Raw genomic sequence first — 24,523 nt, 5'->3', positions numbered from 1 at the left:
TTACTTATTATGTATACAGCGCTTGCCTGCATGACAGAAAAGGGTATTAGATCACATTATAGATGGTTATGAGCCACCATGCAGTTGCTGGGAATTGAACTCAGGACCTCTGGATGAGCAGTCAGTGTTCTGAACCTCTGAGCCATCTCTCCAGCCCCCTTTAACTCAGTTTTTAAGACAGCATCTCACTATGTAGCCCAGGTAGGCCCTGAACTTGCTATCTTCTTGCCTCAGCCTCTCCCAGTGTTAGCATTACAGGCATGTACCAGCATACCTGGCTATGCCTGGTAATGTTAGTTTTTGATATGCTTGCTAGATAGTCTCCTCTTAACCACAAGATGCAGGAACCAGTGCATGTGCTTAGAAAATCAGGATTCATTTGGAACAATATATTGTTTATCAAATACCTCATAAAGTTGTTCTTTTTGGAAATTTAATTTTAATTATACTAAAAATAAGGGAAAAGCTGGGCATGGTGGTATATATCTGTAATCCCAGCACTTGTGAAGCTGAGACAGGGGGATGGCAAGTTTAAGGCCTCCTTCAGCTACTTAGTGAGGGCCTGTCTTAAATCACCAAGGCTGGAGAGGTGGCTTGGTGGTTAAGGACACTTTCAGAAAACCTGAGCTGGATTCCCAGATGTGGTAGGTGGTTCACAACTGTCTGTAGCTCCAGCTGCAGGGGATCTGATGCTCTTTTCTGGCATCTGAAGGCACCACATTTCATGTGCCTATAACCATATACAGATACACATGCACTTATATGTAAATAAAATAAGACTTTAAAATATTCAACATTATTATAAATGTAGGTTAATTGATGCATGAATTTATTTCCTCAAGTGTTCCTTTATGTCTTAAAGTAGTGGCATTATACTCTCTTCTTCTGTAGTTTGTAGACATTTCATCATTTTTTGTCTTTTCATCTGTGTGTGTGTGTGTGTGTGTGTGTGTGTGTGTGTGTGTGTGTTCTTGCTGTTAATGGGGACACATGCTTTTTATTCTATAAGTTTATCTTAAACCTGACAAATGCTGAATTTGATTTTCTTTTTGGATTAGTTTGTTTCAGGATTCTGCTGGCTTTCTGACATCAATGATTGTGTCTCTGTGGTGATTTGAATGAGAAACATCACCTATAGGCACATGTGCTTGCACACTCCATCCCCAGCAGGTGGCACTGTTTGGGGAGGTTAAGAAACCTGTAAGAGGCAGAGCCTAGTGGTAGGAGTATTCCACTGGGGGTGGGATGTGAGGGTTTATAGCCTGGCTGTACTTCCTATTTTCTCTCTGCTTCTTGTGTGTAGATGAAAGTGATTGTTCACAGTCTTGTTGTCATGCCCTCCTCACTATGACGGACTTTATCCCTCTGGAACTGTGAGCTTAAATAAACTTATTTTTTCTTTTCTTTTCTTTTCTTTCCTTATTTCCTCTCTCTCTCTCTCTCTCTCTCTCTCTCTCTCTCTCTCTCTCTCTCTCTCTCTCTTTCTCTCTCTCTATGTCTGGACATACTCTATCCTATTATGTCAGGTAGTGATTTTTAAAATCGGAGCAACAACATTCTGTGCATATATATTTACAACTGTTGTGTCCTTTCACTGTTTCTTTTATTACTATATCAGGGCATTTTCTTTTTTCTTTTTTGCCAACATTTACGTGGAGTCATCTTTGTCAGGCATAAGTGTGGCCACTCCTGGTTGCACTACATTTATGTGACGTGCCACTCTTTGTCATCTCACATTCTAGCTTTACCAGTGTGGTGCATTTCTTTTTTTTTATTAATTAATTTATTCACTTTACATTTAGGTCATGGCCCCCTCCCTTCTCTTTTCTTAGTCCCACCCTTCCTTCCCCACCCTCCTCTATTCATCAGAAAAGGACAGCCCCCCAACCACCCACCCCAGCTCATTAAGAAGTCATATCAGGACTGAGGTCATCTTATTTCCCTGTGGCCTCACAAGACAGTCCCATCAGGGGGAAGTGATGAAAAAGCAGGCAACAGAGTCCATGTCAGACACAGCCCCTGCTCCCCTTATTACGGGACCCACATGAAGCCTGAGCTGCCAATCAGCTACATCTATGTAGAAGATCTAGGTTCAGCCCATGCATGGTCCTTGGTTGGTGCTTCAGACTCCACAAGCCCCTCTGGGCCCTAGTTAGTTGAATCTGTTTTCTTCTTGTAGATCTCTTGTCATCTCTAGGTCCTTTTATCCTTTCCTCTACTTTTCCATTACATTACATGTCCTATGCTTCACCCAATATTTGTCTATGAGTCTCAGCATTTGTTTTGAACTGCTGCTGGGTAGAGCCTTTCAGAGGACAACTCTGCTAGGTTCACTTCTGCAAGCACAGCACAGTATCATTAGTAATATTAGGAGTTGACTGTCTTCTATGGGGTAGGTTTTGGGTTGGGCCAGGCATTGTTTGAACATTCCCTTCTTCTCTGCTCTATCTGTTCGATCTTTATCCCTTATGTTTTGTAGGCAGGGTAAGTTTTGGATCAAAGTTTTTGTGGGTGGGTTGGTGTTCTGTCTCCGCTAGGAGTCTTGTCTAGTTAGAGGGTATCCTTTTAAGTATTCCATAGCCCTTGCTACTAGGAGTCTCAGCTAGGGTCCCCCTTATGTCCTCCCAGAGGCCTTTTCTGACCCAGGTCTCCAGCTTTTCACAGAGATGCCCTCACCCACAGTTTCTCTTTTCTCTGCAGGCCTTCTGTCCTCCTGACCCTGCTCTCCCCAGGTCTGACCTCCATCCTTATTTCTCCTACCTTGTTCCTTTTCTTCAACAACTATGTATGTCTATTCTGTTTTGCCTTTTGAGTGAGCTTTAAGTATCCTCCCTTGTGCCCTCCTTGTTACTTATCTTCTTTGGGTCTGTGCATTGTAGTATGTTTATCCCGTACTATATGGCTAAAATCCACTTATAAGTGAGTACATATACCATGTGTGTCTTTCTGGGTCTGGATTACCTCACTCAGGATGATCTTTTCCAGTTCCATCCATTTGCCTGCAAATTCTATGATTTCTTTGTTTTTAATGGCTGAGTACTATTCCATTGTGTAAATATACCATGGTTCCTTTATCTATTCTTCAGGTGAAGGACATCTAGGTTGTTTCCAGATTCTGGCTATTACAAATAAAGCTGCTATGAACATAGTTGAACAAATGTTTTTGTTGGATGGTAGATCATCTTTTGGGTGTATGACCTAGAGTAACATAGCTGGGTCTTGAGTTAGAACTAGGAAGGATAGCAGGCTACCAAGAAGAGACTTGATACCATATGAGCATATACGGGGGAGGAGGTCCCCCTCAGTCACAGTCACAGAGGAGGGGAGTAAGGGGAAAGTGGGAGGGAGGGAGGAATGGGAGGATACAAGGGATGGGATAACAATTGAGATGTAATATGAATAAATGAATAGAGTATAAATTAAAAAAGAACCATTCCTAGTTTTCTGAGAAAGTACCAGATTAACTTCCAAAGTAGTTATACAAGCTTTCACTCCTACCAGCAATGGAGGAGTGTTCCTTTTCTCCACATCCTTGCCAGTATGTGCTGTCACTTGAGTTTGTTTTTTTTTTTTAATCTTAACCTTCTGACAGTTGTAAGATGGAATCTCAGAGTCATTTTGATTTGTATTTCCTTGGAGATTAAGGACTGAGCATTTCTTTAAGTGCTTCTTGGCCATTCAAGATTCTTCTGTTGAGAATTCTCTGCTTAGCTCTGTGCCCCAATTTTAATTGGGTTATTTTGTTTTCTGGTATTTAATTTTTTGAGTCTTTATGTATTTTTGTATATTAGTTCTTTGTTGGATGTAGGATTGGTGAAATCCGTTCCCAATCTGTAGACTGCCCTTTTGTTCTGTTGATAGTGTCTTTTGCCTTACAGAAACTTTTCAGTTTCATTAAGTCCTATTTATTAATTGTTGATCTTAGTACTTGAGCTGTTGGTGTTCTGTTCAGAAAGTTGTCTTCTGTGCCAATGAGTTCAAGATTTTGCCTACTTTATCTTCTAATAGATTGAGTGTATCTGGTTTTATGTTGAGGTCTTTGATATACTTGGGCTTGAGTTTTGTGCAGGGTGATAAATATGGATGTATTTGCATTTTGCTGCATGTAGACATCCAGTTAGATCAACACTGTTTGTTGAAGTGGCTGCCTTTTTTTCATTGTATGGTTTTGGCTCCTTTGTCAAAAATCAAGTGTCCATAGGTGTGTGGATTTATCTCTGAGACTTCAATTTGATTCCATTGATCAATCAGTCTATCTCTATGTCAGTACTATGTTATTACTATTGCTGTGTAGTGTAGCTTGAAATCAGGGATGGAGATACCTCCAGAGGTTCCATTATTGCGTAGGATTGTTTTAGCCTATTGTGTTGGTATTCTGATGGAGATTGCACTGAATTTCTAGATTGCGTTTGGTAAGATGGTCATTTTTACTGTGTTAATTCTACCGATCCATGAGCATCAGAGATCTTTCCCTTCTGATATCTCCTTCAATTTCTTTTTTTTTCAGAGATTTGAAGTTCTTGTCATACAGGTTTTCGACTTGCTTTCTTAGAATTATGCCAAGATACTTTATATTATTTGTCGTTATTGTGAAGGGTGTGGTTTCCCTAGTTTTTTCCTCAGACCATTTGTCATTTGTATACAGGAGGGCTATGATTTTTTTAGAATTAGACTTGTATCCAGCCATTTTATTGAAGGTGTTTATCAGTTGTAGGAGTTCTCTGGTAGAATTTTGGGGGTCATATATTTACACTATCATATCATCTGTGAATAGCAATACTTTAACTTCTTCCTTTCTGATTTGTACCCCCTTGATCTCCTTGAGTTGTCTTATTGCTCTAGCTAGAACTTCTAGCATTAGAATTTCCAGTGTTTGTTGGGGGTTCTGGTGGCACCATACCGCCCTGGTTTTTGTTAATTATCTTCTTATATTGGCATTTAGCCATCTGGTTGTCCATGGCACTGACTGCTGCCAGAACCTGCTGGGTTTCTCTGGCCTTTGTGATCCAGTGAGGACCAGCTGCTCTCCTCAAGACCGCTAGTAGAACTGAACAGAAGGCTGGAGCTGCATGTCTCTGGAGTCTGAAATCATCTTAAAGATTCTGGGGGAAGTCTGGAGGAACATGAACTTGCACTGGTGTTTCTGAGTCAGCTGCAGAGCAGCTTGCTTTTTGAGCCGATATTGTGCTCCCAGCACTCAGGTTTGGCTGGCTTCTACTATCTTAGAATTGGCACCCTGTATACTCCTATTGTCCAGATGGTATCCTCAGGGGAACTAGTAGAACCATGGATTGGAGGTTGGGATGCTGTCCCTGGCATCCAGGTGCTATCATTGGGGAAATGGGAGGAATCAGAGGTCAGGTTGCTGGAGCAGAGTGCCCCTGAAAGTGGGGACCCAGGCTCTTGTAGGCAGAAAGTGCCAGGCTTTATGAGCCTAGGACCATGAAGAACTCTTGGACCCTGCAGAAGGTGTGGGGTGGGGGTGGGAGGCTGAAACTGTGCATCCCCAAATCCCATGATGTTCCCTCCCATCCTGGAAAGACAAACATCTGCCACTCAGATACAGTAAGCCCTGGCTGCAGCCATCTTAGAAGTCGTATTTGTTTTGAAACACGGTTTCTCTGTGTAGCCTTGGCTGTCCTGGACTCACTTTGTAGACCAGGCTGGTATCAAACTCACAGAGATCTGCCTGCCTCTGCCTCCCTAAGTGCTGGGATTATATGCTTGAGCCACTGTGTCCAGATAAATCTCTTCTTTTCTAAGTTGCTTTTGTAAGAAGTATTTTATCACAGTAACAGAAAACTAACACAACCTGATAACAATATTAATAAATATTATTTATATTTTGCTTTTACTTTTCTTGCCTTATTGCATTGGGCGGAGTATTCAGATAGTTCTGAATGGCAGTAGAGGTGGGGAAAAGAATTAGCTTATTCATGACTGGAGAAGGGGAGCATCTGAAGGACGTGTACCCAGGGGGTTTTCACTAATAGAATACTGTAGGGTTTATAGGACAAGTTAAAAATCTCACAACCCCCAGCTTTCTGAGAGAGATTTTTATAATTAGATGTTGAAGTTTTAGGAAATGTATTCTTTAATGAGATTAGTGACTTTTCTCCCTTTCTCTTATGATTGCAGGGAATCAACACTGATGTTGTTTCTGATGCTAAGCCGTGCTTCCCTCTTCAGCAATACTTGAATGTAATAAGTGTTGGAAATCACGTTAAACACAAACATTTTCCCTAGGATCCTCATGTGTATGCTTGAGTGAATATGTATGCAGTTGTTCCTAACTTGAAATGTTCTTCCTTAGCCTTCAACAAAATTTGTATAACTTACGTAATCAAAGCTGACTGGTAAACGGTCTTGCTTTTGAATAATTTGTGTGGGAATTATGATGTCTTCCCTAGAAGTTTGAGATTTTGTGTAGCAGTTAGGCTTTCTGCAGAAGGTAAAGGAGAGAGGACAATTATCATCCTAATTTCCTTAATATCTGACTAGAAGATAACTTAAGCTTTACAGTTCTCTATTATATCAGTTTGATATTTACATATACAAATATATTTAGATATTTCACTTAGATTTACCTACTTTTATTTTTTTTATCTTTTTAAAATTTTTTTTAATTTTTAATTTTTTTATTTTTTATTTTTATTTTTTTTGATTTTCCTACTTTTAAGAATGTAATACATTAAATATCTCCATTAACATTTCATTCATTTTAAGCTTTTCATTGTACTTTTAATTGTAGTTTTGAAAGTTTGCATACCTATATTTTATATTTTGTTGTTGTTGTTGTTGTTGTTTTGTTTTGTTTTTTATTTTTCAAGACAGGGTTTATCTGTGTTGCCTTTGCTGTCCTGGCCTTGAACTCACAGTGATCCACCTCCTTCTGCCTCTCAAGTACTGAGATTAAAGGCGTGCACCATCACATTCAGTTTTAGAAACCTACACACATTATTGTTGGTTTCGAGGAAGTCATATTTTAGACTTATTCATTTGTGTTATCGTTTTTTTTTATTTCTTTGTTTTATTGCTAGCTTAGGTCCCTGCAGATCCATATCCCTTTGTGGAACAGGGTTTGAAAAAACACTGGGAAAGCAAAAGTGGAGGCAGGCTACAAGGCAGAAAGCAAAAGTGGAGGCAGGCTACAAGGCAGTCCCACCACCTGTGGGTGTAGTGATTTCCCACCTTCAACCAAAATTTCCTTTCTCTTCATAAGTAAGCAGGTTAAAGCAGTCTTCCCAAAATTTTAGAAACGCAAAGTTCTGTCTTCTAAGTAACTATCGGACACCTACTAATCACTCAGTGGCTTACGGTTTTTGCTTTGTTTTGTTTTGTTTTAGCACCAATAACCTTTACATCATGTCAGTTGCTTTTTTCTATAATTTTATCTCTTAAACCAATGGTCAGAGAGAATATAGCCGAGTTGCAGTGATCTATCCCTCGCTCATTTGAAGTACTGATTAGAACAGAGACTAAAAAACCCTTAAGAGTCAAACTATAGTGTTTGGAGATTGGTCTGAAATTCCACCCTGGCAGCTTAAGAGCTGCATGTCCTAACTCCTCTGAGGACAGGATCCATCTTTTTCTGTAGGATGGTGATGATCCTGATGGGCAGGCCACACAATAGGTGGTCAGCAAGCTGGTCACAAGATGGCTCAAGTATCCATGGAACTGAGAGCCCTGGCTTTGGCTTAAATGTCCCTGCAGTCCTGGGGTCTGCAGAGGACATCTTCAGATTGTGTGTGGTTGTGTGTGTGCGTGTGCGTGTGCGCATGCACATAGCATTGCCATGTCATCTCGTTGCAGTCTCTGGGAGATGTTGGGCAGTGTGCAACCTCCTTATAATTAATGGATAGTTGGGTAATGGGTCTGGGTGACTCATCAGCCAGAGAAGAGGGATCCAGCCCTCCCACATTTAGTTTAATTGAAACTATAAAACATTTATTACTTTGGGCATAGGACAGTAACTTGGGTTTTTAAAAATATCATAGTGATGATTTCAGCCATTTCCAAACGGGAAAATGAGATTGGAAGAGACAAGGCAAGAACAAAGTCGCTGTGTCCATGTCCCTTCACCTCTCCTGGCCCTGTGAGTGTGAGGTGGGAGACACAAAAATGACCCAGTCGCAGCACCTCCCCAGGTGCTGAGGTGATAAGGGGAACAGCTGTAGATGAAGCACTTTTATGTTGCTTGGTCCACATTCATGCGCAGGCTACAGACTGTGCCAGCTGCTGGGTCACTGCTCATTGGAGGTCCCGGAGAACGGAGGGTGGAGCAGGGATGTGATTCTTAGTCCGTCTTACCGCAGGATGCTGACCTTTCTTCCACACATTGCTGTCTCCTTCAATGTTTCTTCCTGCTGTATTGTTGCATGAGATTTAAGGGAAATCTAGGAGCAGGATGAGGAGTTGCCTATAGTGAATGATTGCTTGCTCTATAACCATGAGGTCATGAGTTCGAGTCCCTACCCCCATGTAAAAAGCTGGACCTGTAACTTCAGTCCTATCAGAGATGAAGACAGGAGGGTTCCCTGGGGCTTGATAACTTCCAGACTCGCTCAAATTTTAGTGAGAGACCGTCTCAAGGCAATAAGACAGAGATTGGTAGCACAGGACGCCTGATGTCATCTTCTGGCCTCTGAATGCACACATGAGTTGCATGTACTCACATACTCCTACGCATGGGTGTGCACCAGAGACACAGGAGCTGTATTCTACTTATGTCCTGAAATGTACATGCCTTGTAATTTTCTAAAAAAGCATATTTATTTTATATGCGTAAGTGTACCACATGCATGCAGTACCTGCAGTGGCCAGAAGGTAGTGCCAGATCCCCTGGAACTGGAGTTACAGATGGGCATGAACTGGGTGCTGGGAATCAAACCCAGGGCCTCTGAAAGAGCATCCATCGAATGCTCTTAACTTCTGAGCCATCTCTCCAGACCCCATACCTCATAATTTAGGGAACCGGCTTCAAGTGCATGAGGTTTAGGGGTAGAGGGAAGATACCAGTTATCAGTTGTTTGACTTTCTGTCTCCCTATTCATTCTCCTTTGTGTGTGTGTGTGTGTGGGGGAGGGAGTCTTTGTTTTGTACTCAGTTTAGAGTATGCGTATGTGGTGTTGTGTCTCTTTATTCCTTCCTATTTTAGGACCACCAACAGTTCTGTAACTCATTCAAATTCTCCCAGTTCATCCTTTTTTTTTTTTTTTAAATTTTTTCTCTTTGTTTTTGTTTTGTGTGGAAATAGGGATTTAATATATAGCCCAAGATAGACTCAAGTCTACCACCCTCCTGCCTCAGCCTTCTGACTGCTGTGATTAAAGGCATGTACCACTACGCCTGTCTTGGATCATTATTTATTTGTTTTGAGACAAAGTCTCTAGCAGGCCTCAAAATCAGCATGTAACCCCAAGGATGACCTCGAACTTCTGACCCTCCTGCCTGAGTAAGCCATCACACCTGGTGTATGTGGTGCTGGGATCAATCCAAGGCCCTGCACACCTAGGCAAGCACTCTACCCACTGACCTACACCACCAGCTTCTTACTTTTCTGTTTTATGATATGTAAGTTGACCCCAGAGCCTTGTGCATATTAGCCAAGTGCTTTACCATTGAGCTACATCCCAGGACTTAGCTCCTGGGTTTTTAATATTTGCAGAGTTCTTGATAATACATAGACATTGCCACCTTTATAGCCATCCCTCATGATCATAAACTAAAGTGACCCCTAGTGATATTCCTTAGGTTCCTTGGGAACCTTGTGAATATTTTACTTCCAGGGAAAGAGCTGAGGTCTGCACTGTGCTCTAGCCTTCCTTGGGGCCAGAGAGCTTGCTGGAGTGTCTGTCCTTGGAAGTTCTAAGCAATGCCTTCCCTCTGATAGCAACAGACATGTACAAAAAGTCAAATTCATTTTCTTTAATTAATCCTGTCTTTGGGGGCAATTATTGCAAACTAGGCACAGTGAGCCCAGAAAGGGGAGTTGGAATTGAGGCTGCATCTCCAGGTATCTGATCCTGGTCCACATCTTCCATGCAGTATTAATTAAAAAGCTGCTGCTGGTGCTCAGAGAAAGATCTGCCGCAGAACACTTCTTGGAGATGGACTCTGAACTTGTAGTGAAGCACCAGAGCAAAAATAACCAAGCCAACATCATCCTGGCTTCAAGGAAGAATATGCTAAAACATGAAGGTCCTGGGGATGCTGGGAGGTGCAGGTCACTTCTGTTTGTTTTCCCTGTTGATTTGTGTTTAAAGCAAGGCATCCATTGCTCTGCAGCACCTGCTGCCTTTGTCCCTGTGCTCTTGTTTCGGTGTCCTTAGTTCTAGGGTTATAGGTATGTGCTCCCATGTCTGATCATTGTCTAACTTAAAGTTGCTTTTAACCCCCTTCCTCACTCCCTCCCCCCTGTGTGTGTATGTGTGTGTGTGTGTGTGTGTGTGTGTGTGTATGTGTGTGTGTGTGTGTTCATGCATCAGTGCACATACTTGCATGAGGAGACCAGGAGGCATTTCCCAGGAGTCAGTTCTTATCTTCTACGATGTGGGTCCACATGATCCAAATCCAGGTCATCAGGCTTGGCAGTAAGCATCTGTACCCACCGAGGCATCTCATCGGTCCCCCCAAAAATGTTGTTTTTGCTGAAGCTTTTTATGGAGGCTGCAGTTGATTTTAGATGTAGGTAACTAAGTACTTAATGAGGCTTAATGAAAAGAGGCATTTGAGGGCCGTGGATGCTGCTCAGTTGGAAGAAAGCTTGCCTAGTGCACGGAGTACCTCAGGCTCCATTTCTAGTCACGCGGAAGCCAGGTGTGATGGAACTCTCACGGTAGCAAGCCTCATTTGCAGTCTTGACACAGCTGAGGTTTATCTTCTACTAACCCACACCTAGACCTCGCCCACCTTCCATCGTTGGCGGTCTGTTAAAAAGACCACTGACAACAACAGAGCGAACGATTCTCACACAAAAATGAATGTGTGGTAAGTATTTTTATTTAATTAATTCAACAGGTGAGATCATAGCAGTTCACAGGAGACTCAGACAGCATGATTAACCGTGGGCTCTACTAAGAGGACACATGAGGATGGAACTAGTTGCTTGCACAAGCTAGGGGCCACTGTCTCACTTCAGAGCTCATTAGTATGTCTGTAGATGTTAATTATTTTGCACGGATATTAGAAATGTTCTAGTTAGCTTTAACTGTCAACTTGATACAATCTAGAGTCACCTGAGAAGGGAGTTTCATCAGAGGGCTTTTGCAGATCAAATTGGCCTGTGGGCATGTCTGTGTGGGGGTGCCTTGACTGCTAAGTGCTGTAGGATGGTCCATTCCACTGTGGGTGACACCATTCCCTGGGCAGATGGTGTTGGATGAGCACTTGTAAGCCAGACAGGAGCATTCTTCCATGGTTTCTGGTTCTAGTTCCTCCCTGAGTTCTGCTCTAACTTCCCCCTCCACAGTGAACTATGACCTGGAAGTAAAAGCCATGGAATTTTTTTTTCAAAAAGAAATGTTGTTTAAAAGTTTTTAACCAGATTCATGTGCCTTGAGGCCATTTATAACTATGTTCTAACTCTGTTCACGTACTGTATATTTCACCCATTCAGAATGAACTGGATTTTAAAAGAAACATTGTAACAAATCCCAATCTACCACGTTTCTTATTTTTCCTTTGTGACCCATCCTCGGCCCCCATGCAGAACAATGTATGGATGTATGTGTGTGAGATGACCTACAACCACGCGCTAGGAACAGTCAGGGGCTGAAAGCAAAATTCTTCCCCCAAATATGTTAGAAAAACCATGTGGGGATAGAGAAGTAATATGTTTGTGGTTTTGTGTGCTGTTTCAAGTCAGTAAGGCCAGAAGGAAAAAAAAAAAGACCCAATCTTCTCCTTTATGAGACTCCTGTAAAAGACTGAGACAAACTTCCTCATTCCTTGCTGTTAGCATGCTTGCTGTGCTGTTTACTATATAAAGAGGATGGCACTTGCTCAGGTACGCATTTTAGAACAGACTCTCTTAGCTTAGAACAAGGGAGACGGAAGCTTTTCTGAATACATCAGACCCACTCCTGGATAAACACCAGTAATAATTATCTTTCGTCTCTTGTGCAGCATCATCACAATAAGCCAGATAAACCTTGTCCTCCCCCTCAGCTGAATGTCTTATCAATGCAACAGTATGAGACAGGGACAAGTATCTACCATCTCACAACATTCTGAGATTGCTCCCTAGCACGCTGACTCCATGGACGATGGTGCTGCGTAGAAGGCTAGTGATGGGACCTGTCTCCTTCTGAGGCTCCTGGCCCTGAGTGCCTCTCAAACATGGCCTCCTCTTCTTTATGGTGCCCCATGGCCTTCTTCTTCCTTTGGCTTTGACTTATGGTCTACTGTTTCTAGAAAGTCTCCATTGGTTGCTGCAAATCATTCTGCCTGGGTGTAGAAGGCCCCATGGAGACATCTTGAGTGGAAGTCTTTCTCTTTGCAGTCTGTGTCTATGATTAGGTCTTGTTGACTAAATGGCCTCAGATTCTTGGCTCTGAGTCCATCTGCAAACTGATGGAGCTCCCCACACTGATTGGACCATTCTTGAGAGTGGAGAAAGGTATTTCCTTAATCCCTTTCCTCAGCATCAAGTGGCAAGGCGGGCTCTGTCCCTCATGGCTTCCCTGTTCTGGAGTGATGGGATTGGCTTTCTTGGGCTGGATTCCAGCATCCTAGGCTCCATGTGCCAAATGCAGATTGTGTTGTTCCTGAGAGGACAGACAGCAAGAACAAGGAGCCACTGTGGTGTTGGTCCCATTTCAGGGTGAAGATCCTAGTGTGGCAGATGTCAGAGGGGACTCTCTTGGCTCTGAGGGTCCTATGCAGAAGCTGCAGTGCAGCATGCCAGGCCTGAAGGAACCTCTGAGGGGCGGCCTGCCAATGTCTTTGTGTCCAGAAGTGCAGATGCCAACCTTGCTGGGACAGTTCCAGAAGCAGGTGGAAGGGTTTAGTTTGCCACCCCAGAGTGTGCCCACTCTCCCTTCCCAGCACACACAGTGACCAACCAAAGGGATATGTCAAGATACCCATCCAGCTTTTCTGATAGGGGCTCTTGGAGCTTTCCAGGCTCACATCTTTCTCTTGCTACTCTGCTTTCAGTTCTTGAGCCAAAACACTGTAGTTGCCAGAACAGCCTTTTGACCCCAAGTCGGCTTGTCTATTCCATTTCCCACCTTCAGCATGTTCGCACCTATGTGTTTTGGTAACTTAATTATCCCACCAATCGTCTAGCCTTTAATTCATCAGATAAATGCTTTTGGGGGCAGGGAGCATCTGCTTGAAATCTGGAAGAGACATGCTGCAGACCAGAGAAACTGTAGACTGGCAAGCCACAGAGGGAGAGACAGATGCCAGAGAGACTACTGCGGGCCTATGGTAGATTGTAGGAGCTGGGAGGGGATCTTGGAGGTAATAACTTTTATCTGGAGAGTTGATGGATCCTTCACGCTCTTCTGTTGTGCAATTAGGGTTTGGTCAGAGGAAGGAGAGGTTCAGGAGGATTGAAATAGAAGAGACATCTGACTCTAGAGACACAAAGGAGGGTGTGTGGCTTCTGCAAAAGAGTCTCTCTCTCTCTCTCTCTCTCTCTCTCTCTCTCTCTCTCTCTCTCTGTCTCTCTCTCTGTCTCTGTCTCTTTCTCTCACTCTCTCTTTCTCTCTCTCTCTGTGTGTGTGAGACAGAGAGGCAGAGAGACAGGCCGAGAGACAGAGAGGCAGAGAGGAAGAGACAGAGACAGAGTAGGGCACAGGATCATTGTGTGGGAACTATCTTAGATGTCTTCATTAATAGTGTGGAGGATTCTAGAAGAGCCTTAAGGGGGAACAGTGTGGAGAACAGGCTGGGAGGGGTCAGCTGAGAAAGATAGCAGTGACTTCGGGAGAAACACTCTCATACAGATGGACGTAGCAATGGCCCAGCCTTCTGGAGCCAAAGCTTCCTTTCTTTATGGGGAGTGGTAACTGATGTTCCATCTTTCGGGGTGAACTGGGGGGCATGTATCGTTCTCATCAGGAGGAGTTCATTTAGGGTAATAAAGGGAGGTTTGAGATGATCTTTCCCACCAACTCAGAGCATGAGGGTGACTACCTTGCCTCAGCGTCTTCTGAAAGCAGTGTGTGAAAATGGCACTTTCACCCTGAGATAGGGAGGGTCTCCTGTAGCCCAAACTGACTTTGAACTCACTGGGTAGTAATGGATTACCTCGAACTTCTTGATTCCCTTGCCTGTGCCTCCAGAGTGCTGGGGTTAGGGGTGTGCACTCCTCCCAGCCAGTTCTCTGGGGTGCTTCCTGTACACTAGGCAGGTCTATGACGTGAGCTATATCTTCAGCTATGTGTTGTTTTAGTAATGTCTACGTGTGTGGGTTATAAGGTACATTCGGTAAGCAATGATTTCTGGTATGAAATTTTGGGCTGATGATAGAGGTCAGTTTAGTTAAAGACGTCTGTGCCCTTGACTGTACAGGAATCTGTATCACGTGATTCCATTCAGGAAGCAGTTTCTGAGTTATTTGTGTGAGGGGTTGGCTCAGTAACGTGTCTGAGCATTTGCTCTGGGAAAGGGCCTCAGCTGGGTGCAATTCATGTTCACAGGGTATATGTCAAGGAAGACAGGGCAGATCTACAGGAAGCCATACTGGCATCTAAGTAATGTGTTCTAGGAGATATGCTGAGGGAAGCAGTGCTTTGGTGACATGTGTACTGCCCACCTGGTAGGTGAGGGACTCAGGGATAACTGACCTGGGGGACGGTTATCAATATGATTTATTTATGTTTTGTTAAATTTTATTAGTTTTATGTGTGTGTGTGTGTGTGTGTGTGTGTGTGTGTGTGTGTGTGTGTGTGTTACTTTTTGGCATGCCTATGGAGACCAGAAGACTGCATTGGATCCCCTGGAGTTGGAATCACAGGCAGTTCTGAGCCATCTGCTGTGGTAAGGGCTGAATGTAGGTGCTGGGACCCGAACCCAGGTCCTCTGGAAGAGCAGCAAATGTTCTTAACCAAGCCATTTGAGCCATTTCTCCAGCCTCAATATTTATTTTTTCAGCATGTGTGCATATACCTGTATGAATTTAAACGTACCATGTGAATCAAGTGCTCACAGAGGCCAGAATAGGGAGTGAAATCCCCTGAAACCGAGCTTACAGGTGGCTATGAGCTGCCATGTGGGTGCTGGGAACTGAACCCAAGCCATGTGCTCTGCAAGAGCAGTAGGTGCTCTTAACTGTGGAGCCGTCTCCCAGTGCCAGGTTTTAGTTGTTAAAATATTTTTATGTGTATTTGTATGTGTTTATGGGCACCGTGAGTGTGAAGGTGCCCAGAGAGACCACAAAAAAGCAGTCAGATCCTTAGATCTGGAGTTACAGGTTCTAAGATACCACATGGGTGCTGGGAACTGAACTCTAAACTCTCTGAAAGAGTAGCCAGCATTCTAAAAACCAAGCTATCTCTCCAGCCCCTGACAGTTATTATTCTGAAGATGATGTAATTATCTCATTGCGTATCTCCTTCACACTGCAGAGTTAAATTTGATTGCTGTAGAAAAAAAATCATTAAAATACCAGTAAGCAAATTAAAGAAAGTCAAAACCCCATATGACCTTCTTAGGACGCTAACTACTAACTATTGAATTGATTTATTTAAAACATTTTTTTCTGTGCAATTTATACACATAGAATTATACAAGATAGGTCGCACTATTTTGTCATACTGTTTTTCTTTATTTCAAGCACATGCAATATATTTTATTCCATGCACAGTATGATTTTAGACTTTGTAATGTTTTCATGATGTTTAGCTTTGGGAAATACTGTGGATTCGTGAAGTAAAGTCTCCCTAGGTGGAGTCTACGGTGTTTTCAGTAGGTTTATGTTTAATTTTTTTTATGAAAAATACTGGAAGAAGCATCATTGTAGCTAAGTAATGAAAGCATGTGTACGCTTTTTCCTCAGGATAATTTCTTACCAGTAGAATTTCTTGGTCAAATAGGCAAACATTCCTCTTTTGTGTGTTTGTTTAATTTATTTCTCTAAGTCCTGGAAAGGGACTGTAGATATGCAATTTTAAAAATCCATTTTTATTTATACTGGAATGAGTAGGCTTTTTCTGATTGAAAATTTTTAATAACCACGAAATATTTCAGCAGTAATAGTTTTGTACCCTCAGGAGAAGTGTGCCTTCCCCCAGAGTTTCAAAAGCCTGTTCTTATACTTTGAATCGTGAACTTGACTCTTACAAGGGCAGGCAGAGAGACACTATGATTTCTGTCTTTTTAAGTTGTGTGTATATGTATGTGTACATGTGTACATGTGTGTGTGTACATGTATGTGTATGTGAATGTCAAGGCCAGAGGTTGACACTGAGCATCTTTCTCAACCATTCTCCACTTTTTTTTTTTTTTTTTTGGGCAGACGCTCCCACTGAATCTGGAGCCTACTGATTCGCTATCCTGGCTGCCCATCAAGCACCAGGGATCCTCCCATTGTGTCTTCCCAGCACTGCCCAGCTTTTGTGTGTTGGTGCTGAGAATAGAACTTAGGTCTCTATGACGTGCGGAAAGCATGTCACAGGCATAGCCATCTTCTTAGATCGGAAGGAGAAGAAGAGGCTCAGAGCGATCGAGATTCAGAGTGATGAGCTCGGAGTCACTCAGTTTGTCAGTGATGGAGTGGGGCCCACTGCCCTTTCACGTTGTCCCCTGCAGCCTGCCCGCCTCCGCTCAGCATGGCGGGGACCATTCATCTCTTCATCATGTTCCTGTGACAACACCATTAGACCCGTGTGTTCACCACACCGGGCTTTCTGAGTTTTACACCATGTCCCCTACTGCACCACTGTTAGTTTTGAGACCTGCCACTCTAGATTTTTTGTTTCTTGCACTGTATTGCTTTTTCATGTTCCAGATGGGTAGGTTTCTGGTGGGCAGTGGGCAGTGGACATGGGGAAACAGTATACCCAGGAGAGAGAATAAAGCTATGTGGGCAGAAATCAGAGTAAAGGTTAAAAAAAAAAGAATAAAGGTTTTATCTTGGCTACTGTTGGGCTACTCTTTGACCCCAGAGACACATTGTGACCTCTAGCATCAAAGCCACTTTTCTGCTTCTGAGGGTCGAGCTGTTTCATATGCAATGTGTTACCATTAGAAATAAGCCTGGCATAATGTTTTCCTTCCACCTTGCTGACGTTGTTCCATTGCTTTGCTGTATGGGCGTTTATGTCTGGGTGTGAAAACTCTAGTCTTAGCATATACGTAGGGAGGAGGTGTCTCCTGGGTATCAGAACCTAGAGAACACACTAGAAGCATGGCAAAGAAAACTGGAGCAGAAACTGGGGGAAAGGCTTGTTACGTAAACGTGAAAGTTGGAATTCAGCTCCCTAGAACCAACATGAAAGATAAGCAGACATGGCAGCCACCTATAACCCCAGTGCAGCTGAGGCAGCCGATCCCTGGAGCAAGCCGCCCAACTAGATGAGAGCCTAATTGGTCAATTCTGGCTTGTTTCAGCAAAAGATCTTGGCTCAGTAAATAAAGTGGAGAGCACTTGAGGAGGACAGTCAGTGTCATCTTTGGGTCTTCATATACATGCATGTGGACCCATATACACACACACACACACAAACACACACACACAAACACACACACATACACACATGACATATACTCATGTACCCCTCCACCCCCACACAAACAAAGTAAAAAATCTGGAAGACTCGGCTGGGGTTACACGGAGAGCCTTGAAGGCATTTGTATAGTGTCAGACAGGCGCACAGAAGTCAGAGGGACTCGCAGTGTGTGGCTGACGTCCTGGTGCCCTGTCTTGGAGCAGCTGGCTGCTCTCTCCATCAGCTTCTTTCCTTCAATTTCCTCTTTGCTGTCTCTGCTCCCAGTGGGGAGTGTTACTGAAAGGTGAGGCAGCTGTTCACATCTTTATAATGGAGGCAGTGTGGTTCTTTTTCTTTCCTCAGAGGTTATCACACAGTGGCGTTCTGGTAGAGAGACAAGCAGCCTTGCTTCCTCTCTGCGGAGAACAGGCTGGGGACACAGCCTAGGACAACTACATCATGCTGGTGTCTGATTGGCCAAGTGGGACAGGCAGGACAAGGAAGGGTTTCATTAGCTGTTGCCAAGGGGTGCACAGTTGGTTGCTTTACAGTGATTGGTCTGTGGGAAGTCTGTTCATTCTTAGGTAAGCTCCTCAGATATAACCTGGATACGTACAGAAGAGTGGCAAGAAAGAATTATCAAAATCTAGGTCCTCACCTTTCTGTGCTGCCCATGGGCTTCTTGCCTGACCAGGCTTTACCCCGATGAGGCAGTCCTGCCCAAATTTGTGAGAGTTGCCCACCCGCTGCTCTCTCCACATCAAAGGGCCAATCTGAGGATAGCACAAGAAGAAATACAAGCATTGTGTCAAGTAGTCCATGAAATTCTTAGCGCTCTCAGCAAAGGGCAGAAGTGTTTGCCTGAGGAAGACTGCGTCTCAGCCAGTGACCACCATAGGAAGATACACAAGATTGGCTTAAGATTGGCTTATGAAAGAAATGGTGAATCCAGCGGCTGTGGTTATGGAAGCAGGCCATTTGAGGGCAGAGCAAAAACTTTCAGGGCAATATATTGCTGTGTTTAAAAGTTTTACTCTCTGGGAAGTTCTTAGAACTTATCAGAGACATTTCTTTGTGCAGTGGACGAGGGTTAGTACAAAAGCTCATACTGGTCAGAGTGCATAGGGTGAGCATCTGTGGAGTGTTCAGTTACAAATGGACCATCTAGAGCACATCCTCTACCCATAAGGCTTAGAGGCCATTGAGAAAGAAAGGTAAGAGCCAGAGAGTCAGAGAGAGCAGGAGTGAAACTGTCTGTGGACATGAGGGGACACTGCACACACAAAGATATGGCAGCTGTGGCTGCTTTTACATGCTCTGCACAGGATCAAGCCAGTTGGCATTCCAATATGGAGTAGGAGTGTGGGGCCCTTACAAGCCTCCACACCTAGCTTCTGGAGAAGAAATGGGGGAACAGGGGAGGAGGTCAGATTTCTTTAGTAGTTAGTGACTAATAGGTTCACCACACTTCCATGGATGGCTCCTGTAGGGGTTTAAATAAGAATGTCCCCCATAGGCTTATATATTCGAATACTTAATCATCAGAGAGTCACTATTTGGGAAGGATTAGGAGGTGTGGCTTGTCAGAGAAGGCGTGGCCTTGTTGGAGGGAGTGTCACTGGGGGGGGGGGCGAGCTTTGAAATTTCAAAAGCCCATACTAGCCCATTTCTCTCAGAAGCAGGATGTAGCTCTCAGCTACTGCTCCAGGACCATGTCTGCCTGCGTGATGCCATGCTCTCACCATGGTGATAACCGACTAAACTGAAACTGCAAGCATCTTCCCAATCAAATGCTTTCTCTTATAAGAGTTGCCTTGGTCTTGTTGCCTCTCCGTACCAATCGAACACTGACTAAGATAGCCTCTTACCCTTGAGCATATGGGCGGCACAAATTGGATTTGGTAGACTAAAAAAAAAAAAAAAAAAAAAGTGGGGGACTTAGAAGAGACATTTCAAATGTTAAGAGCACTGGCTGCTTTCCCAGAGGACACAGGTTTGATTCCTAGTACCCACATGGCAGCTCACAAGTGTCTATAACTTCATACCTAGGGAAACGGATGCCTTCTTCTTGCCTCTGCAGGCAGCGCATACATGTGGTGCACAGACAGGCATTCAGAGAAAACATTCACACAAATAAAATGTAAAAACAAAGAAACTTTGGAGCAGATGGGGAGGTAGGGGGTGGATCTGGGAGAGGCTGGGGGAGTAGTGGGGAAAGAAATATACTTATAATACATTGTATGCAAGTATGAAATTCTCAAATAATTAATTTTTTAAAAAAGGGAAGCTCATTGTAGGACCTTTACTAATGTGGCTCTTGGCCTTGTTAGAATATAAACCGTGGCTAGAACGCTTAAAAGCATTGGTGGTGGCCACAGGCTACATGCTTAGATGACAGTCTTATGATCTAGTTGTGACACCCAGGTCTTGATTTTCTGCCTGGCAAAGCAGGTGTCTTGTCAATAACACTGCCGCCATCAGTCTCTGATGAGGACTGAACAATTCAGTGCATGTGGTGTCCTCAGCTCTGCACCACCTATCACAGGTGTGTTAAGTAAGCCCGATATTCTGCATGCTTCTAGGCTGCCGTGGCTGACTGAGGCAGGGGCTGCCAGAGCATCGGAATGCAGAGCCTCTGCTGGGAGAAGGCACGCAAAGAGGAGGCCCTGGTCGCGAGAGAGGCTGCCGCACTTGAGAGAGATGGATGGTCGGGGATTCCATTATTCTTGTCTGTCTCCATGCTGTTGTCCGGGAAACCCATAAAGGTGACTGATTGTTTCAGTTTTATGCCCGTCCCTCCAGTCCAATCTCTGTAGGTGGGACCCACCCTGGGTGGGGGGGGGAGGTGGTGGTGGTGGGGTAAGGGACTCATTGGGTCTGGGTGGTTGGATCACCCTGTTTCCAGGGGAGCCTGTGACGCACTCTGCTGCAGAGCGGTGCAGAGCTTGCTTAGGCGGTGCGGGCTGGGAGAGTCGTGCAGAGCCGGATTCGGGTTATGGCAGGCGTGGGTGTTTTATGGCTGTGGCGGTGAGGCTTGCTGGTGGCTGTTTATGGGAAAACATCATTGCCAGCCTTTTTATTACCTGCATTCTAGGCGTTTTCTCTGCAGAGCGTGTCTCTTCCTTCCTGGTCTATCAGAAATATGCAGAGGTCAGGCAGAAGCACCAAAGGACCCAAATCAACCCACACCCACCACACACCTATACACGTGTAACCACGAGGGCCACCTCCCCTGTGCCCTGAGGATGCCCACACAGAGGACCAGGATTCAGCCCTGGTGGGGCATGAAGGCAGCTTCTTCCTGCCTTGTGATCTTACCCACTTCCCTCCAAAGATGTATTAAAAGGATGGAAAATAAAAGTGACAGTTATGTCTGATGTCCAGGTCCTCAGGCCACATATATGTGGCCTGCTTCTGCAGTCACAGGGCTCAGTGAATTTTCCCCAACAGGGACACTGCCAGAGTACATTGAGTGGGTTCATAGTGTCCGCACAGGGACAGGAGAACAGGACGTGCTAGATGATAACCACACGCCTCCTTTGCTGCTTCCTCAGCCCCGCCCCCCCTGGCTGCACTGTGACTTTGTCTGGATCTCCTGCTAGTCTTGAGTCATGCCCATTTAAGCCATGAAAAATGCCATGCTAGGAGATCCCCGTGTTCTCATCACACACTGCCTGTCATCTGTGTCTGCCAATACAGTGGCCTCGACTCCCGCAAAAGCCATGAAGCTGTTTCAGAGGGCCCTGGGGGGAGCCGCATATGCTCAAGCAAATAAATCTGGGTCAGATATTGCCCGGCAGCTGCCGTTTCTCCTTCTAGGAGACCTGTGACACTCAGAGCTTGTGCCTTGTGCATGATACCTAGTAGATCTTGCTTCTCCACGTTCTCCAGTGCCCAATAGGTGTGCCAACTTCCTGCTAGGCCTTGGAACTTGCCCCTAAGTCCTCCAAAGGAAGGAGCTCCCAGGTGTCACTGGCCAAGTATGTCCCACCAGAACCCAAGGGCCACTGCAGAGTATCGGTTCCTATTTCTGTTGGTCACAGAGTCTTCTGTTGCTGGTGCAGTGAGACACTGGGTCCAGGAAACTGTCCTTCACTCAGGGGCTCTGGAATGAGGCGGAGAGGTTGCAGCCATTTTCGTTTAGGTCTCTGTGGAGGGTGCACAGCTTTGCCTCTCGTGGCTTGTGGGATTGGCAGGGATGGTTCTTGGCGTATTTGATCCACTAGTCTGAGGAAAACCAAGTGCGAGTCAGTGTTTGATGCGAAATTACTGATGTCCAATAATAAAAGGCTCGGTAAAGGGAGGAGGGCAAACTTGGAAAGCTGTGGTGAAGAGTTTGCTAGGCACACAGGGGTATGCACCGTGTATTCGGAACCACATTCTTTAGTCCTCCTGGATCTGGAGGGGAGAGAGGGATGCTAAACAGAGAGTGGGGTGAATGTTCTTTCTATTGCCAAACAGCAGTAGGCAGTGGGAGTGCACTGTGTGAGCCTGGCTCCCCAGCAGCCTCCTCTTTCTTGTAAATCTCCATCTTAAGACAGGGCTTCCTCCAAGAAGAGACTTGATACCCTATGAACATATACAGGGGGAGGTAATCCCCCTCAGGAACAGTCATAGGGGAGGGGAATAAGGGGAAAAGGGGAGGGAGGGAAGAATGGAAGGATACAAGGGATGGGATAACCATTGAGATGTAACGAGAATAAATTAATAAAGAGGAAAAAAATTCTAAAAAAAAAAAAAGACAGGGCTTCCAGCATGGCCCCAGGCAAGGGGCCACACTGAGTACCTGGCATGGAGACGTGGATAGTTAGTTCGTGCTGAATAAGAGACCAAGTGTAGGGAGTTACAGAGAGACGGAGGTGGGGCCAGACCTAGGACAGACCAGCATTGCTGTGTGTAGCACTAGATCAGCGAGAATCTCTAGTTCTTTTACTTTACAATTTCCATATCATCCCAGAGTGTTAAAAACTGTAGATGAGCTGGGTGGGGGGGGGGAGATAGAGTGGTAATACCAGCAGTTAAGAGTCGTACTGCTCTTGCTGAGGACCTGAGTTCGGTTCCCAGCACCAATGTCAGGTAACTCACAGCTGCCTGTAACTCCAGCTCCAGGGGATATGACGCTCTCTTCTGGCCTCTGTGGTCACTACACGCATGTAAAAATCCACACACATGTACGCATGAACAACATGATAAAAATAACCAATAAGCTTTCTTACTCAGGCTGTGCAAGACTAACAGCCTGTAGGATGCAGGGGTTTCAGGAGTGCAAGCCCGATTCTGCTTCCTAAGTGTTATCACTGGGTGATGCTTTTGGCCTACGCCAAGAGTTATCAACTACACTCTGGTGATTCTGAGAGCACACACTAGTGAGACCTCTGGGCTGGAGGGAATATAGTCTTGAGCGTGACCTTCTAGACAGTTCCCTACACTGCCCCCATCCAGCCCTCATGCAAGAGCTTGTGGATAATCATCATCTGCCCCTAGGACTCCTGGTCCTAGGTGGTCTTATCCTTTACTCAGATGCTCAAGCCAGTTATACAGCTCATTTAAGATTCTTCCGTGCCATGTTTTATTCTGAATATAAATTAACCGCTATCTCTTTGCTATTCGTTTCCTTGATGTCTTGTCATTTCACATTGTATTCCTAATTTAATTCATACCCTTACTCCCTAGATTCCAATATGATGGAAGATTTCTGAGGGCCTCCTTATTTTGAAATGTGCTCCCTCCCCCCGCACCTCCACCCCAGACTGAACCACAGCATGGTTTGGATCTTGTAGCCACGTGCATCTGTCTTCACACAGATGTTAAGCTTGTGCTTACAATACAGTTTGAGCTCTGGTTTCTTTGTTTCTTGACACAACATGGGGGAATACTATGAAGCCCAGGCTAAACCCAAAGTCAGTGACACCACCAAGCCTGGCAGTTTGGCTCTTTGTTTGATGAGCAGGGCGCTTTATGATTGGACTATGGTCATCTGTGTCTTCAAAATCATCCCACTTTGCCTCCATTCCCTATGCCCACCTGCTGTCTGGCCTCCCCTACAATCATCACTCATTCTTCAGTGTTCCACATCTGGATGACATCGTTCCCTTTCAGGTATGGATTCCGCTCAGGGACCCACAAGCACAGTCCACTGCACACTGCACCTGTTGGTTTCCACAGCCAGACTGTGATGATTAGTTCAAATATCTCATTGACCTGAATTAGGAAGCACCTAGGGCATCGGTGGGACAAGCCTTTGGGTGTATTGATGAGGGTGTTTCCAGAAGAGGTTTAACAGGAAGGCCAGGCCTCACTATGATTGACATCATCCCATGGGCTGGGGTTCCAGCGAATAAGAATGAGAGAAAACAAGCTAAACCCCAGCACCACACATCTCTCTTTGCTTCCTGATTGTGGATGTCGCGTGACCTGCTGCCCCAGGCTCCTGCAACCACACCTTCTCCACCATGATGGAGCCTCTCAAGTCACATGCCTAAAAAAAAACTTCCTGACATAGCTTGCATACAGTATTTTGTCACAACAATGAGAGAAGTAGCTAACATAGGCTTGATCTCCTAAGTGCTATAAATTACAGGGAGGCTAGGGGAGGCTACAAAGGGTATCAGCTCTAGTGTGGAATTTCAACAGCGGGTCAGGTCCACCCTTCTGAGGGTGCTGAGCAGTGGGTCCAGAGAGGCAAAGCAAGCTCAGGCTACAACAAGATGGGAGCAACGCAAGCCATGGTGTTAGAAGCTCCTGGTTGCTGGAAGCTTCTTAGTGAGTTAGAGGTTAGGGAGCAATCAACCTTTGCTAGTGTCTTCTGCACCCTCCGCATCTGAACTGGCATTAAGTTTCATAACTTTCACTGCAGAACACTG

At 44.7% G+C, this 24,523-nt stretch overlaps 2 long non-coding RNA genes across 2 annotated transcripts in view; one reads left to right on the top strand and one right to left on the bottom strand.

Annotated features, from left to right (window-relative positions):
* The window catches only part of LOC311585707, a 38,966-nt gene that overhangs the window by 1,551 nt on the left and 12,892 nt on the right, over positions 1-24,523 (top strand). The window contains exon 2 of the long non-coding RNA XR_014775313.1: positions 20,243-20,425. This is a non-coding gene — a long non-coding RNA (uncharacterized lncRNA). The remainder of the gene's footprint in view (positions 1-20,242; positions 20,426-24,523) is intronic.
* LOC311585706 lies at positions 20,272-21,589 on the bottom strand. The gene is made up of 3 exons (XR_014775312.1): positions 21,521-21,589; positions 20,744-20,791; positions 20,272-20,401 (listed from the first exon to the last, which is right to left on the bottom strand). It is a non-coding gene; the product is annotated as an uncharacterized lncRNA (long non-coding RNA).

This window comes from Acomys minous (assembly GCF_964271855.1).
Source record: "Acomys minous genome assembly, chromosome: 16".
Classification (NCBI taxonomy): domain Eukaryota; kingdom Metazoa; phylum Chordata; class Mammalia; order Rodentia; family Muridae; genus Acomys; species Acomys minous.
The sequence above is the reverse complement of the archived record's forward strand: the minus strand, read 5'-3'. Positions and strand labels throughout refer to the sequence as shown.